General features: G+C 35.7%; 1 protein-coding gene across 5 annotated transcripts in view; it reads left to right on the plus strand.

The window, feature by feature from the left end:
• The window catches only part of LOC109433516 (calbindin-32), a 268,476-nt gene that overhangs the window by 13,670 nt on the left and 235,582 nt on the right, over nt 1-19,224 (plus strand). The gene's annotated exons all lie outside the window — the stretch shown is intronic.

A 19,224-nucleotide genomic window follows, 5' to 3' on the forward strand; every position in this document is an offset into this window, starting at 1 on the left:
TAAAGTCTTCGCATTGCGCCCGTTATGTGTCATGACTGTCTCAATTTTCCTAAAACCATACATAATTCAACTCTTTTCTGTCGACACGAAAAGCTCTACTTTAATCTTTCTATGCTCCTACATGAATACAATCAACTTCAGGCAGTCACTTCACCGAGATTAAAATTGAAACATCTCTTCCGTGCGAAACGTTCCATGCCGTGCCTTAACCCAGTAGTATCGCTTCGCCATGTCGTCGACCGCGATCCACACTAGCCCACTTCACTTTCCGGATTCACAATGTGTGGGGAAAGCCCCAGACAGGAACTCTTTGAGCGCGGAGGAACGGAGGCTCCAGGATGATAATGGATTTCCACCGGTTTGACGTGACAGTATGACAGGCCTTTCTACTAGTTGATTTTCATGGGATTCAACACACGAGAATAGGAAACCATCCATGACTTATGGGTTTGTATTGGCTCGGTTCAGCTTCAGGTTATTTCTTTTCGAGATTTCCCGCGGAAAAAAATCGATGCTGTGTGGGCAGTAAAAAAAAAACTAATTTTACTACGCAATTGAAGCGGCTTTAAGCTGGCATTAGAGCCTGGTTATAGCTTTTTCATTGCTATCTCACGAAAAATGATCAAAGTTTCGCCTTCACCCGAAAGTAACATTTCAATTTCATGCTGCGTGAGGTCCGGTTGATGGGATCCAAATTGCGATGCAGAGGTTTACACACATAATGGACCATTGATCCAAGAAACGTGGATCGACGGAGAGCGGATTCTATGGAATCCATTTACCTGCTATTGGCTCGGTGGGCACTGCCAAACAACCAACCATCGAAATGGAAAATATACCTTATCCTTATTGGGCTTTTCGAAAGAAGCCATAGGAACAGAACCAATTCGATGGCACTCAAGTGGAAGAAGGTGATGTGAAGCGATGCCTTGAGAGTTATCGTGACGTTAACGTATTTGATAGAATGTTTTTATTATTTTACATTTCACCAGATAACTTGCATTAATATTTTACAGAAATTACTACCATATGCACTAATTCTCGTCATATCGAATGGAAAATACCCAATAATTAAAGATATTACAACTTACCTTTGCCAATGACTCATAAGGTGGAAGCAAAAAGATGTAGACTATCAATAACCAGCCCCTATAGCACTGGAAGTTGAATAGTGCACACTACTACGCAGAAATTTACGTTTCAATTTTTCAAACAAAAAAAATCGATTAAAACTCAAAGACTTTTGAACGACTGTAGGATTTAATTTCTAGTTTTTCGGCATCGCAGTCTTTGTTATACTGACGACTTTTTATACCAACGTTTCGACGCTCGGTGGGCGTCTTCCTCAGGGGGTAAATACTTGTGTTGTTATTTATCTAATGTTTATCTAACTATTACTGTCGGGTATGATGAACTTTGGTACTTGACTTCAAAATCTTTCACTTTTACACCGCACAACTGAGGCCATTAACAGTCATACAAGTTGTGCGGTTAAAAAAGTGAAAAAAAATTAAAGTCATGTACCAAAATTCATCATACCCGACGGTTATAGTTGACTATTTAAGTTTATTTTCAAAATAACTGTAGAACAGTGGAATTTTGACGTCTAAGAAAGAGTTTTTCATTTATTTTATTTAAATAAACAACTTTGCAAAAGACGCGAAGTCTTTAGAATGCAAAACTTAAAAGTAAGATGGTGGTGCCACCTACTAAATTCTTTGCAGTTAATGACTCTGATCATTACAAAATTCTTTGTCGAAGACACCATGGACTTGAAATTTTTCGTTTAGGAGTAATTAACACTGGAATGGGAGGGTTTGAGGCATAATGTACACCCTAAGCGAATGAGTAAGGCCTGCAAAACAGTGAATAACTTAACATATTAAAAGTTGGCTTACAACTTTAACTTGTGACCTACGTACTTCAATCGATTCTGGGTCATTTGGTCGAATGCCGTTTGACCGAAAAGTGAATGATGAACCTAAGTGACTATGCCACTCTTCTCCACATCAGTATTGCTCAAAAGATTAGCCTATGATTTAAAGAAGGAAAAATCTATGATACAATATTGGATACTTCAACGCCAACTAAACCCTGAATAGCAAAACTGGAAAGACATCCTATGACAATTAGAATGTCAAAAACTTCTTCTGAATTCTTTTGATCATGGTTCGGCCAAACGGCATTGGGCCAAATCTGTAAGTCCTTGACCAGCCAAACAACTATACCGAAGACACCAAAATTCCGAGTAATCAGAGTCCTGGGGATTTTTTTTTATTATCGTGTAAATTGGTACGAAGGTTCCCTGAATTTATTGGAATTTTTTTATAGGTATTGTTCATATATATACAAAAAAAAAAAACTAAATTGAACAAAATCATTTTCCAAAAAACTCCAGAGGAAATCAAACATTTTCCACTGACACCACCTACTTTGAAAAATCATAACTCAAGAACGAAGCATCGTAGACGCAATGTTTGATTATGATTTATTAAACAAACGGCTCATACAGCACATCTGGATAATTTCTACAATATTGGCATAACTCAGGAACGGAGAAAATCACATCTTGAAAATTTCACAGTTTTGTAGTTTCTTTCCAAAAAAAATCCAAAAAAGATTTTTTCCGGACTTCCTAAATAGTTTCCAACTTTTCAACTGTGGAAAATTTTGTGGATAACGATTACCAATTTATATTTTTTTTCAATTGCTGAGAAAATTTGCTTATGATTTCACAAAGAAAATTGTGTCTACGATGCTTCGTTCTTGAGTTATGATTTTTCAAAGAAGGTGGTGTCTGGAAAATGTTTGATTTCCACTGGAGTCCGGAAAATTAGGCAACCCTGATTTTTTTTTCAAATTAGTTTTTGTTCATATATATATTTATGAATGCTGCCTCTGAAAAAAAATCCATTAAATTCTGAGAACCTTCGTACCAATTTGTACGATAATAAAAAAAATCCCCAGTCTTGAGATATATGAAATAGCAATGCCGTTAGTGTTAAATCTGTTTGTCTGGGACCAGTCATTTAGTCATATCCAAATTCAATCACCTACAGCTTATTTTAGAAGCTAAACATGAGAATATGGTACATGAAAAACTTGTGCGGCTAGACCAGTTCTGCAAGAAAGTCACGGAAAAAACGCTATTTTTCGAATATTTAAGGTAAATGTCACGGAATACCTTTGAAAAATGCCAAATGATATTCACCGTGAATATCATTTGACAAAATTCCCAGACTCTGGGATATCAACAACAAGCTTTACACTGAAATAAAGGTTCATCCTATATGTTTCAGGATCCTGATTTCTTGGAGAGCATTCATTTGGATTGTGTTTCTGCCACTAGGCAGTGCTAGTTGCAAATAGGCAAAAGAACTTTGCCGAAGACGTTTACCCTCCAAAATGCATAGTTAAAGCTCAAGAGAAATACATGGTAAGAAGAAACTAGTCAGGATCAGTTAAAGCATATCTAGATAAAAAAAAAAAACCAAAGATGTGAGAATGTAGTACCAACTAATCTGAAATCCTTTGCCGATGACTGTCACCCTTGAAGAACGTTATTTCGAAAAAAGCTCATCTACGTAGCAAATCTAGACCGACACACAAAAAGAAAAAAAATCTACACAGAAAGAAATTCTGAAATCTACACTTGACGTAGGGCAGGGCTAGTAGTCATCATCAAACTACTAGTACCTAGCCGTTCAACACGAGGACGTTAGGCAAAGGGGTCGTCGTTGTGATTGTGTTGTTCAATTATGGCCCTCTGTTAATTTTCAACTTCTATTCAATTTCTCTCGTCGCACACTTGTGATACTATCCACCGTTTCTTTCATTACTTTCGTTACTCCCTCCTTATTTGAGTAGTATTAAGTTCACCGAGAAAAGCCAATAAAATTCAATTATCATAAAGTCATGCGGTGATTAAACCTAGAAAGAAAAATGCCCACAGTTTATGGATCACTCATTTGATCAACATGGTGATTCATAAATAGTGTACAAAATTAAGGTGATTCATCGGTGTGGGGTCACTGTATCTGCCGGAGAATTAGCAGGCATCTTCAGTGTGTGAGTGTTGGTGATCTTCTGTTTTTTAGGCGATAATGGCGCCTGCCACGTCAGGTTGCAGGTCAATGTGGGGAAGGGCAAGTAAGTGATGATTGCAATCATTTGTATCCACGTCAGACCGAATATACCTCTGTGTCTGCACAAGTTCATGCGGATGTCGGAGCGTTGGTGGAATATGGTTGGCAATGGATTCACACATTGGTGCGTGGATGCCAGGCGTAAGGTGATAGATTAGTGCATTTATTACTCTGAAGACATTATTGCACAGCTCGCTTGATTGCATAACTCGTATGAAAGATTGACACTGTGCTAGGAAAGTTGGAAGGAAGGGAAACGGCTTTTTCAACCCATTTTTGTTCTAGCGATGGTTATGAACTTATGAATATACATGAGTTGTATATGTAGAGAAGAGAAAGAGATATAGAGATAGAATGATACATAGTAGGAGGAAAGGCACAGGCCAGGGATTGAACCCAGGATCTTCTGCATATGAATGAGAAGCAGTATCCGCTAGACCACCAAGCCCGTCAGTTTCAGTAGATCTAGATCAAAACCAAAGCATGAAAGTATAGCAGAAATCAATCTATACAACTTTGCTGAAGATCTGAACCCTCTAGGATGCTTGGCAAGAGCACTGGAACGCTTGTTCGTAGAGAGCCGCAATTGATCTAGGGATGTTCAAGATTGTTGCGACCATTTAGTATTACCTCTGTGCTATGACTTGTTAGCAGAAATCACATTTTGCAGCCATTTTATGTTGTCACGAGTTAAATTTGACATGCAAATAAAAATATATCAGAATTTTTGAAACGTTTCTCACTCACGCTATTTTGGAGAAAAATTAGCATCTTTAAAAACATGAATTTTATCTGTATAAATAAAAATGGAATGGTGTTTGTATGTCACGAATAGGCTCGGGAACGGGTCAACAGATCGACATGATTCTATCACTGTTGCATTCCGCCAGGGCTCCGACGTGTTCGTACGAAAAAATAGATTGTACGTCGTTTCCCGGAAAACCATTTCCCGGAAACCCGTTTCCCGGAAAGCCATTTCCCGGAATGTACCGTTTCCCGGAAAACCATTTCCCGGAATGTACCATTTCCCGGAAAACCATTTCTCGGAATGACCATTTCCCGGAAAACATATTCAATATCAAAAAAACAACATTTCTATTATTTTACTTATTTTGTAAATATTTCTTTGCATAAAAATAATAATATTATGTACTACTCTCAATTTGTATTATTTTTTTTATGACGAGTATTATGAATAATTGAAAGCTCTTAATTACGGTATGCCTCCACAGCTGATCGGAGGGACAAGAACATTGCCATTGTCACTTTTCCAGTTTTTTGATCTTACGAATATCAAAGACTCCTTGTTGGTAGCCTAAGTATTTGTCAAAAGTATTGCGTTCCTCTTCTTTGAAAACTAAAGTTTGTTTCAATTTACTGTTATAGAAGTATAACTTTAAAGAACAGCCTATGTTTAAAAGAAGGGAAAATATTCGATGAAATAGTTAGCAGTTTGATCTCGATAAACACGAAAGAACGGCATATGCGTAAAAGAAGGGAATATATCATATGGAAATATTGCTAGCTTAATGCCAACAACTATTCTAACTGTGTAACTAGAAAGAACAGCCTATGTTTAAAAGAAGGGACAATATTTAATGAAAACATGGACAGGTTAATGCCGACAACTATTTTGAAAGATATGTCGGAAGAACAGCCTAGGTGTAAAAGAAGGGAAAATATCGATTGTGTAACATTTCGCCAAAAACCATTACGCGGAATTCTTATTCGCGGTGGAGCATATCGGAAAATCGTTTTGCGGAAAATCGTTAATATGATACAAAAATTTAACTGATCGAGAGACTACATCATGATAAGATCTAAGATTCAAAACTCAAAACAGCAAATGAAGTATGGAATTTTTCATTTCAACAATTAAATTTTTGTAAGGGTATACTTCGAAAGAACGGCTTATGTATGAAAGAAGGAAATTTCTTCGATAATATTAATTCAAAAGTTGTTCTTCTAAAACCAGCATAACGCATAATATTCATCAAAGAACAGCCTTTGTTCAGAAGAAGGGCTGATATCTGCTATCTGATTAATAGCATATCTGTAAAAAACAGCGTATGTTTGATAGGTAGAAAATCCTCTGATACAAAATTGAGATTTGTTTTGATTTATGTTATAACAGTACAAGCTAGTTGGAACATCAAAAAGAAGAGAAATCCGATAAAGTGATCCCTAAGGAGTGTTCCTTGACTTAAGGGTTACGTGGTCACGTGGTTTACAAAAAGCAATAGTTTAACATATATTGCTTTCAGTCAATAAGGGCGGACGTGTAGAAGCTGAGAAGTAGGATCAGAGCGAAAATGATGATGCTGGGAGATTAGGCTCAATTGACATGAGGCGATTAATCACTGGGCTGAATAGATGTAAGACCAATTGGATTGAAAGATCTGCCTATTTTTAAAAGAAAAAAAATCTCATGAGAAGGAGTTAGTTGCTAGTTTACTAAATAATACTGTAGCACTGCAACATATAAGTTAACAACTTATTCTTTAAAGAAGGAAAATTTTTAAATGTAGATATCAGTTTGGTCATCAGCAAATGTTATTTGAAAGCAGACCACATTTAAAAAGAAGGACAAACATCTGACGGAGCAGTAGACCACCAATAAACAACATAACTGTCCAACTCGAAAAAAAAAACTCGATTTAGAGAAGGATACATTTCTGAAGGCACCAAAAAACACATTAATAGTGTTACTCTAAAGAACAGCCCATTCTTAATAGAAGGAAACATGTTCATTTTATCAGCAGACCAAACTTCCAAAATTTTCAACAGTGTAACTTGAAAGAACAGCCTATTATCAAAAGAAGGTGAAATCTTCTATAGAGTGCCGGAATTCATCGCCGCAAACTTAACAACACATATACAGTCTTTGACGAAGAAGACAAATGATGGAACATTTAGCAATTCGATATTTTGCTGGAAAGAACAGCCTTATTTGAAAGAAGGAAGAATCTCTGATGAAGTTACCAATATAAGCGCTTAAAAGTACAATCTATGTGACAACGAATGCTTATTGATTATTACGCCTAATGCCCATTCGTCCTGATGACGTTTGGCCTTGTGGCCTTTGGCCTTACGTTCGAAATTCTTGAGAACAGATTACGAATCAAACAAGGCAAATTTTTATTCAAAAAGGTATTAGATTTACAATCAATTAGTATAATCGGAGAGCTAAGGTTAAGCAGAGTTAAAGTTAAGCAGAGAAAATAATTTGTCATTCTTTTATTAGTCGAGTCAAGTACAAGACACTGAATTCGACCTTACAGTTGAGGTCGAAATACGTATCTGTCAAAGGATGCAAATTCTTAGTGGAATTAAAAGGAACAGTACTTAACGCAATTTTCTTTTTATTTACAGATATTCCCCTAACAAGCCCAGGTTGATCATCATCATTCTTTTATTGTCAAATGTTTGGCTGACCAAGCCATGCGAAAATTACACTGTTGATTCTTCTATCGTTTGTAAAATATTAAATTCCGCGAAAAAGTATTCCGCGAAAAAGTATTCCGCGAAATGGTATTCCGCGAAAAGTCATTCTACGAAATGATATTCGGCGAAATTGTTCATTCCGGTAAATGTTACACTGCGAATGGTGTTCGGCGAAATGATATGCACCCAAAACAGCCTATGAAATTATTTGCAGTTGGCTTCCAAGCTTAATGTCAACAACTATTTTAGCAATTTAACTAGAAGGAACAGCCTATGCTTGTAAGAAGGGAAAATATGTGATGAAAACTTGGCAGTTTGATTTCGTCAGTGGTTTGATGCCGACAACTATTTTAACAAAAAACTCAAATGAATAGCCTTTGAAATAAGGAGAAATTTACTATTTGTAAGAATTACAATAATTGTAAAAATTACGGTCCCTTATGCATTCTGCAGTAAATGATTTTGTGTCCTTTTTATCGATTACTGTTCTTTGAATATCAATACTGTCAAACATTATACAATTATAATTCACTGCCATTATTTACAGAACACGGAGAAACTCAAGTACCTAAATTTGAGTTTTTTAAACTCACTTTTGAGTTCTTTTTTGTCTCCTCTCTCATCCACTCTCTTTGTTGTTGTCAGAGAGCAAAGAGCGAACCAACCCAACTTTGACAGTTCGGTGCAGGAAGCCAAAATTGAGTAAACAGTATTTAACTCAAATTTTGAACTAGCAGTTGGGTGAAAAAAACTTAGCCGGTAGGTACTTTGCCGCACGGGATCAAATGTAAAAAACCCACTTCAACATCGCTTCCACGAACTCAAATATGGGTTCCCGCACGCAACTCCGAAGTTGGGTGAAATAAACTCATATTTGGGTACTTTGTTTTCTCCGTGAAAAGAAACGGAAAATTAATCTTAAATTTTTTTTCCGGGAAATGGTGCATTCCGGGAATTGGTACATTCCAGGAAATGGATTTTCGGGAAATGATCCATTCCGGGAAATGGATTTCCGGGAAACGTCTTTCCGGGAAACGGTTTTCCGGGAAATGGTTTTCCGGGAAATGGGGGACAACCGAAAAAATAATTGGAAAAAGTGACCGGGAAGGCAAGAAAAACGGGAAAATCTGAAATTCCTTTTTGAGGGGCATTTCTTCATGGAACTAAATGTCAAAAAACAGAGTAGGCAGGCAGGACCACGTTTGCCGGGACTGCTAGTATAAAACTGTATAAAATAAAAGTAGAAAAGTTGGGTCGAAGGTCCCAGAAAGAAAATTGAAAATCGGTTCAAAGGCAGATGAGAACAAGTTGCTCAAACTTTTATTTCACATTTTTTACAATCACGGTATTTGGGGTGTTAATTTTGTCCCGCTTGATTGCGATTCTGACCCTTAGTGCACTGTTAGATACCTAGGTATCTCCTGATTTTTTTTTCTGGCAGAAACATTTTCCAGAAATCAGTTTATGTAAAACTTAAAATATGTTTTCCAAAAACTCAGAAGATTCTAAGAATTCTTCCTCTAGCTGTGTATTGAATCCTTTAGGAATTTTGCAAGTCTTACTCCGCAAATTCAAAAATCACACAAATGAGAAAATGCACCCAGATGTTCCTTTAACCCTAACTAGACTCAAAAATCAAAATCGGATGTTAGGCAGCCGTTGAAATGGCGGGCTGTATAAATTTGAACAACAATTCGATTCAAATGAATAAACTTGAAAATTATAAGTTTAGGAATTGCCAATGATGTTCTTAATCCTTAACACAAGACGAAAACGGTGATGCCACGTACATACAGCTGTAACATCAAGAGACCAACTTTCCAAAATTCCAGGAAGCATGAGATGCCAAACCATCAAACACAGTGCCCGAAAGATGACTCTTCTCGTCTTGAAGTGCCTAAGATGGGCGAATTTTGTTGAATCGTTTTCCGAGCGAAAGCAGGCAACTGACCGGAATTATAAATAAGAATAGTTTATAACCAGAAACGGTGCAGTGGATGGCGTTGTTTTGTTTACCGGCTCCGGCTGAGAGGAAAATCAACCAATTCAGAATTCGGAAAAGTGGTAGGTAGACAAGCCAAAGAGAGAGACAGAGACTCCAACGCGAATCAATGCGGCGAAACTGTCGATTATTTATTCTTGTGCCAACCTAGGAGGAAGCAATTGATTATATTGAAGTTGTAGCTGGGTTTGAAGGTGGGTGGCAAGGTACTCGCAAAGCAAAGAGTGTTTATTGTTGATTTAAAACGGTTGAGTTTATTTGTGCAAGCGGACGGTTGAGAATGTTCACGGTGATAGAAGGTAGGAAATTTATATCGGCTCTATTATGACAATAAGTTTGGAACATTACTGGAGTAGGCCTTTACCAGATGCGTGTTTTTCGAATAGTTAAGGACAAGTGTTTTCGTAAAAAAAAAGTATAATCTGTAATACTTCATTCTTAGCAATTCACATTCACAATTCCGGAACATCCAAATGCCAAGTGCTACTAGAATAGAAACATTTGTAGCGTGTCAAGCAACAATGTGTACAGTCTCACGCACAAGCCCTAAAACTGTGCTGATTTATTTAGGAACTTTCCCTTATCATCTCGGATTTCTCACATTTGTTCTCCACTTTTATTAAATTTTCTGTACTCACGCACGGAAAACGACTGCGGTACAACAGTCGAAGGCCTATTTTCATCGAACAACGACGTGCTCAACATCGCACGGGTTTTGTGCAAATTATGGGAGCCGGTTCAGGTTGTTACAAGTTATGGCGAAGCGAATTTTTATGGGCCGTCCGTGGAAAGAATGGCTGGAAAATATTCTCATCGTCTCGACTGCCGAAGCAAAACAACAACAACATTATGCAGGAACCATTATACAGGGTGTTAGGTTCATGAGTGCAAACTTTTTAAAGGGTGATAGAGGACCATAAATGGTGAAAAAAATTGTTCTACGCATATGGTCAAATCTCAACCGTTATGGAGTTATTGGACTCCCCATGTTTTTGACTCTTATTGCTTTAACTGGCTATAACTTTAAAATGGTCAAACTTATCGCAGTTTTTTACCCTTATTCGAAAGATTATTGAATTTTCTATCAAATGGCATCTTTGAACCGATTGGTTTAGCTAAATAACTAAGTTTTATAGAGCAAAAAAGCTAAAAATAGCGTGTTTTTATTTGTTTATGTCCATTATCTTTAAAACATACGTAATAAATTAAAATTCTTTCTTTGGAAAAGTTGTGGCCCCTGTTCCACTCTACAATTTGTTCTTTGACGCCAAACTTCTAACTCTTATCGTTTTCTTGCAATTTTGATTTAAATGTGCAGCACAGTGCGCAAAAAAGTGCTTACCATGACGATTGCAAATTTCTGATCTGAAATGCGTCGTTTAAATCAAAATTGCAAGAAAACGATAAGAGATAGAAGTTTGATGTCAAAGAACGAATTGTAGAGTGGAACAGGGGCCACAACTTTGCCAAAGAAAGAATTTTAAATTATTACGCATTTTTCAAAGATAATTGACAAAAACAAATTAAAACACACAACTTTTAGGCTATTTGATCTAGAAAACTTAGTTATTTAACTAAACCGATCGGTTCAAAGATGCCATTTGATAGAAAATTCAATAATCTTTCGAATAAGGGTTAAAAAAGTGCGATAAGTTTGACCGTTTTAAAGTTATAGCCAGTTAAGGCAATAAGAGTCAAAAACATGGGGAGTTCAATAACTACGTAACGGTTGAGATTTGACCATATGCGTAGAACAATTTTTTGCACCATTTATGGTCCTCTATCACCCTTTAAAAAGTTTGCACTCAGGAACCTAACACCCTGTATATCGTCTTCCATTCGAATTTTATAGGCTTGTTGATTCGCAATTCCTATTGCCGTCGCAAAATGTTCTTTATGAGGTTGCGTATTTTGATCTTGTATTCGATATGTATAGTCTGAAAGATATGCTCGTCTTGGAGTTTCGGAGATGGTAGCCAGAGGAAAAACAATGGAGATAACAAATCCATGATTGCTGATGAGAATCTTAAAGAGATATATTTTAAAGCTGCTACAGTATTGATTCAAATATAGCGTCTGCTGCCGAAAACTTCATAAGGAAATAACAAAATGTATAAGTAAATAGGGTAACAAATCATGCATTGAACTAGTCAGATTGTAATTTGAATTTAATTCACTTCGAAATTCATTCCAACGATATACGTTTGTTACAAATATAGTCCCGGAACAGTATTTCGTAAATGCAACTGTAGAGTCAGGGGTGCCAACTAGATCAAATTATTGGGGGGCAAAGCCTGCAGTTTCAGTTTTCAGATTTTTTTTTTGAATGAAAAAAATTAAAAATTGTCAAATATTGGGAGGGCAAAACCATGATTACCCCCTCCCCCTTTTGAAGTTGGCGCCTATGTGTAGAACTGTCTTTGAAAACAATATTTCATCAAACACAAGCTTCTGAAAAATCACTGTGATTTCACCCAGGGTACGAGCACCGGTTTTGGCCAGCCTTAGGAAAATTATCAAAAAAAAAAAAAAAAATAAAATAATAATAATAACCAATAAACCTATGAAAACTACCAAACTGTCAAATGCAAGGTTTCAATCTATATTTTGTAAGAAGAACGCAGAAATCAAGCTAAAATTTGATATTTCAATTAAAAGTGACACTGGCCATACAAGAAGCACAGCGTTAGTTTTGGCCATATTCTCAACATTGGTTTCTATTTTGGCCAATGCACCCTGACCAAAATAGATATACTAAGAGCCGATTTTTTAGGGATTCTTTTTCCGACCATTATTTTTTATCAAAATCTAGCAGCAATCGTGATATTTAGGGGATTCACTAAATCGATTCAACGTCGCAATCATCAAGGGAATCTTTGATTATTTCAATTAAAAAAAATGAACTGGAACAAGTTTTCCACAAAATTTTCCACAGTTGGCAAAATTCGTAAAGAAAAGCCGATTAAAATTATGTCCGAACTTATTTCCGAAAATTTTCGAAAAAATATTTTTGAGAAGGTTATTTTATAAGCTTTAATCGCTGACATTTTTGGAATGTATTTGGTTTTCGTTGTTGAGCTAAGGCCAATTTTGTTAAAAAATGTGTACATAAAAGCCTTTTTTTTTTTTTCAAAAATCATAACTCAAGAACGAAGCATCGTAGAAACAAAGTTTTTAATGAAAACGAAAGCAAATTTTCTCAGGAATTAAAAAAAATATGAAGTGGAAAAAGTTTTCCACAAAATTTTCCACCTTTGAGAAAATTCATAAAGAAAAGCCGGAAAAATTATGCCCAAACTTGCAAAAAATTTTCAAAATAATATTTTTGAGAAGGTGATTTAATTAACTTTGATCGCTGATTTTTTTAGAATGTACTTTTTTTAGTTACTGAGTTATAACCAATTTTATGAAAATGACCATTTAAGCCTATATTATATGGTCATTTTTCACAAAATTTGCCACAACTCAGGAACGAACAATAAGTGCATTCTAAAAATTTCAGCGATCAAAGCTTGTGAAATTAACTTCTCAAAAACATTTTTTTAGAAAATTATCCAAGAGTTCGGACATAGTTTTTTCGGCTTTTCATTATGGATTTTCTCAACGGTGGCAAATTTTGTGGAAAACTTTCTCCACTTCATATTTTTTTTTGAATTCCTGAGAAAATTTGCTTTCATTTTTTAAAAAAACTTTGTTTCTACGATGCTCCGTTCTTGAGTTATGATTTTTAAAAGAAAAGGATTTTATGGCACATTTACTCAAAAAAGAAAAAAAATGCATTCCAAAAATTTCAGCGATTGAAGTTTATAAAATAACCTTCACAAAAATATTTTTTCAAAAAATTTCCACGTGTTCGGGCATACTTTTTTCGGCTTTTCTTTACGAGTTTTCTCAACTGTAAATTTTTTTATGGAAATCTTTTTCCAGTTCTTTTTTTTTATTCCTGAAAAAATAGCTTTCATTTTCTCAAAAAAACTTTGTTTCTACGATGCTTCGTTCTTGAGTTATGATTTTTCAAAGTAAGTAGTGTCAGGGGAAAACAAAAAATTTCCACCTGAGTTTTCCGGGAAAATGGGTGACCCTGAATTTTCTCATATTTTTTGTTCATATATTTTTACATCCATGGAAAAAACTTCATGAAAATCTGAGACTCTTCGGCCCAGACCTGCACGGTAATAAAAAATCCCCATCTTCACCCTTACAATAAACCACTTTGAGAAATTGGGAGATCTTCCATAAATTCCTTCAGAAATTCCTACTAAAAAAAGAAAAAAAAACAATTATTTCGTCCCGGGATTTCTCTTGAACCATATTCAACGATTATCCCACAAATTCCTCCTGAAATTCCTTTACGGGTTTATAAAAAAAATGCAGCAATGATACGTTCGGAAATTTTCTCTAGGGATTTCTTTAGTTTCTAATGGATATCTTCAGAAATTCATCCACAAATTCTCCAGATATTTCTTCACAAACTTCTCCTTCACAAAATCTTCCAGGGAATTTTTAGGAAATTCTTCCAAGTTTTTGGAGATTTATCTGAGATATCTTCAGGAATGCTTCCATTGATTCCTTCAGAAAATTCATAATTTCGTTTATATTTTTTTTTTCAAAAAATTCTAGAGATTACCCCAGAAATTAATCAAAGATTTGCTTTGGATTCCATTAGAATTTTTTTCGGAAAGTCTTCCACGGGTTTTTTATGAAAGTTCTTAAAGAACATCTTTCATGGATCGCTTTGGAATTTCCTACGGATTTTTTGTTGGAGGTTCCTCAAGAAGCTTCTCCACAAATTCCCGGAAATTCTCCTAGGGATTCCATTAAAAATTTTCATGGGGATTCCTCCATAAATTTGTGCATGGTTTTTATGTCCAAGGAAATCTTCTATGGCTTTTTCTCAAATTCTTCCATGGAACCCTTCAGAACAAAGGAGCTCAGTCTTGAGATCAATCAACTTCTCCGGCGATGTTTTTTACTGAAATTTCTTCCAACAATTCCTTACTAAACTCTTCAGAGCTTCAGATATTTTCTGATGAACTTCTCCAGAAATATCTTCAGGAATCTTTTTTGGGTAGATTTCTGGAACTGCACCAGGAATTATTTTAGAAGATCTTCTAGTGACTCGTTAAAAACAAATCATCGGAAATTTCTCCAGGAATCTCTTCAGAATTTCCTACAGGTATTTCGTCAAAAATTCCTTCAGATAGTAAAAAAAGAAGACAGAAAAGAAAGTAAATTTATCCGGCATTTCCACTAAGAAAAACTCCTATAATTAAAAAAAAAGTATTCCAAAATATTTGCAAGCAGTGTACTGAAACGCTATATGTTCACTCAAAAAACGAATTTTGGATAGAAGGCCCGGAGGGAGGGCGAGTCAAGTTACATATACCAACCAACTCAGTTCGACTAATTGAGATGGTGTCTGTATGTGTGTATGTATGTACGTCTGTGCGCAAAAAAAGTTCACTTACTTTTAAGGCACTTCCCATTGGCCGATTTTTTGGATTATAGCTTGAATCGAACCAGAATTTTACCGCATTGTTTGCCGTTGAAAATGGTCCAGATCGGTCGAAGCGTTCCTGAGTTATGACCATTCCAGTGATTCGGACCAGCACCGGAATGACTGGCTGTAGGAAACACTGAACCAAACCCTATCATGCGACACATCTAACTGCGGCGATTTTTGTTGCCTTTAGCATGGTTGACGAATTTTGTGCAGAAATTAACACTGGAGACCTGAAATTCCACGATGTCGGCTCTTAATTCAAGATGGCAGCCGAATATTCAAGATGGCGGTTCTACAGATGGCAGCTCTTTGATAGAGTTTTATGCTCTAAAATCATGCAATATGGGTATATTTTCTATAAAGAAGATTTCTGAAGTCCAAAAATGGCGTCCAGAATATCCAAGACGGCGGTCTAAAAACCCATGTATGGTGGTTCAAAATTCAAAATGGTGACTGTTTAATAAAGTTTTAGGCTCTAAAATCATGCTATATATGTGAAAGCGTTAGATGTCCGGAGTTCAAACATGGCGACCACAACATCCAAGATGGTAGTCCAAAACCCAAGATGGCGACTACAGATTCAAGATAGCGGCTCTTCAATGATTTTTAAGACTCTAAAATCACTATGCATATATTTGGTATGAGAAAGATTTCCGAAGTTCAAAAATGGCGACCAGCATATCCAAAGATAGCGATCTAAAATCCAAGATAGCGGCTCAACAACCTTTAATATGATGGTTGTTTAATGGAGTTTTAGGCTCTCTAAAACTATTCATTATGGCTACATTTGGTATTGAAAAGATGTCTGGAGTTCAAAAATTACGATTAAAATATCCAAGATGACGACGTCTCGATGGCGTCTCAAACTCAAGATGGCGGCTATTTAATGGAGAATTAGGCGCTAAGCCATTCAATAGGGGTATATGGCGTCTCAAAATTCATTGCGGTTGTTTGATTGAGTTTTGGGCTCTGTTGGGGTTGTTGCATTCTCCAGGTATGTCTTCCTATAGGATGTTTTCTGAAATTCGTCCACAGATTCCACCAGGAATACTTTCAAAAAAACTTGCAAACCATTTATTAAAGGATTTTTTCAAGAATTTATATAAATCCCACAATATTTTATTTTCTGGGAATCCCACCACAGGTTTCCTGAGAAGTTTTTAAGAAATTTCACAAGAAATTTCTTCAAGAATTTCCTTGGGATTTCTTCTGCTATTCTTCCAGATATTCCGTCAAAAGTGCTTCTCAAGATTTCTACAGAGATTCCACTGAAGATTTCTTCAGATTTTTTTTTCAAAACATTCTCCAGAATTTCCTGCTTGAGTTCCTTAAAAAAATCTTTGAGAAGTTATTTTAATCTCCAGAGATTTCTTCAAAACTATAATATTTTTCGAAGAATTTCAACACAGGGTTCTTTGGGAAATTCCTCGATTATTTCTGCATCAATTCCCACAAGGATTTTTTTAAATTTGTACAATTTTTTTTTCAGAAATTCTTCTAGAAATTACTCAAATACTAAAGGATTCTTTAACGAATCTTTGGAGGAATTTCTATAAAATTCTAAATAATTTCAAGAAATCGTTTTAAAAAAGCTATCTTTGAAACTCCAAGAAGAAATTCCTGGATTTTTTTTCTCAGGAATTTCAAAACAAAAAATCCTAAAATAATTTCTGAGGTTATCTCTTTTACAACTCCTGCATTAATGTCTAGGATAACGCCAAAGAGAATACTAAGATAGCTTTTTACTCCTCTGAAAAATATCTTGAGAGACTACTGGAGGAACTGTGCAAGTAATTCCTAGGACAAAATGGTATTGTAGTTTTTGGATGGATTCATTGAAAATCCGTAACATTTTTTTTAAGAAATGTGCTTAAAAAACGTCTGAAGAAATCGAAAGCAAGATCACTGGTGGAATTTCTGAAGGTATCCTTCAATAATATAATTCTTAGGAATTCCTTAAAGATTTTCTGCAGGAATCCTTGGAAGAAATGCTGGAGATTCCTCTAAATGAATTCTCAGGAAATTTTTTTGTGGAATCCTTGTAGAGATTTTCTGGAGGAATTCTTTAGAGAACCAGAAATGAAAAAAAATGAATCTTTGAATTTGAAATAATACCTGGTAGAACTTGATAACTCTATGCAGGTATTCATAGATAAGTTCTTGGAAAGCACCTAGAAAAAATAATAGATTCTAGATAATTTCTGCATAAATTTTTGAGAGCATCATAAGTAAAAAGAAAAGAAAATTGCTGAAGAAATGTCTATTGGAATCCCAAGCAATGCCTGGAGGAATTCCTGAAGAAACTATTGGAGGACTGAAGGGACTTGCAGAAGAATTTTTTGAGAATTTCTAGAGAAGTTATCAAAAAGATGTTTATGTCCCGTAACGTGGGTAGATCACCTTATAATGGTGCGTTACGGCGTAAGATCTACCATAACAAATTTTGATCTTGTATTTTCTTAGCTTTGTTAATTTAAATGCAGAAAACATCCAAGATCACAATTTCCTCTACTTTTTTTTTTCTTTTACATGTTATTTTTTTCATTGTTAATAAACCATCTCTTTCAGGAGGATTCAGGTAATTTGTAATTATGTTACTGTTGTGAGCCTATCACCATTTAAAAATCTATAATTTTACTTTTTATTTCAGATTTGGAATCGAACACCCAACAAGGAATTAGGAAAGTAACCAGGCATCAACCAAAAATATTGCGTGCACCTGAACGTTTCCTTTGAACTTTACCCTTCCACTAACATCCAAATTCCCGTGACGCCTAGGCCTGAAAGAATGTAGAGGTCTCTATGTACTTTCATAGGTGTCCAACTAATCTTCCTTCCCCATCCCTCAGCTGTCGCAAGGACGTGGCCAGGACAGCACTCGACCGTTGGAGGATTGCGTCAATCTTGTCTAAGAGTCAGAGATTAGTCCCAAATCTTTGTGCTTTGATAACGGACAGGAAAGATGCAACCCTCATAACAGCGATCCAGGGCTGTACCACCTACGAATTTGTGCGACTTGCTAAATGCTAATGCTAATGCTAATGCTAATGCTAAGTTATCAAAAAGATGTTTCTGAAAAAAAAATCTGAATTTCTAAAGTAAAACCTTAGTCAATTTTCTGAAAGAATCTTTGTAAATAAATTCTGGAATTGCATCTTTCGAAGATACGTATGAAAGATTTCCTGGAGGAACCCCTGGAGAAATTCATGGAAGATTTTTGGGAGCGTCCATAAATTACGTCACGCAAAAATTGACCGTTTTCAACTCCCTTCTCCCTCCCCTCAATGCAAAGCGTAATTTATGGACGCTCCCTTTAGGAAAAACCCTATGGAAAACTTCTGCCAAAATTCTGATAATATTTCTAGAGGATTTTTTTTTCAGGAACGTTTGTAAAAAAAATACATGAAGAATACTAGCATGAACTTATGTGACATTCCTTGTAGAAATTTCCAATAGAATCCCTAAAGGATTCCTATAAGGAATTTCGATTGGAATTTTTGAGGAAATTCATGGACCAGGCTCAAAATAAATCTTTTGAGAAATTCCTAGAGGAACTCCTGAAGAAGGCCCAGGGAAAGTTTCTGGGGGAATTCCTGAAAGAATCTCTGGAGGGATGTCTGCAGAAATTTTCAATGCAATCCATGGACATGGTACATATGCGTTTCGAAGGGACAGAGGTATTTGAGGATGGATTCTTGTAAAAATCTTTATAAGAAATCCTGTGAGAGTCTTTTTTCTGTAAACATTTCAGAAATCTTTCGAAAATCCTTAATGAATCCTCAATGGAATTTCTGGCGGTAATGACACTCATGTGAAAAATCGTCTAATTTTATGATTTTTTTAAATGAAAAGCAATTCACTTTCCAAAATTCTTCAAATTCCAAATTAGAGAAAAAACTGATATAAACAAGATGAACGAGAGAACTATCTACAAGATAACTGTAGAAACTCCAAAATTATTTTCATTCTAAGTTTATTTCGACGCTCAATTTCAAGCTTGACAGCTCCGACAAGATTTGTTCGAATATGTAAAAATAACTTTTTCGTTGAAACGGCTAGCCCTAAGCTTCCTAACCCACCTTTCCAAAGTCTGCTCCATCCGTTCACGAAGCAAATCACGAAAAAAAAAT

The sequence above is a fragment of the Aedes albopictus genome, chromosome 3 (genome assembly GCF_035046485.1).
Source record: "Aedes albopictus strain Foshan chromosome 3, AalbF5, whole genome shotgun sequence".
Lineage (NCBI taxonomy): Eukaryota > Metazoa > Arthropoda > Insecta > Diptera > Culicidae > Aedes > Aedes albopictus.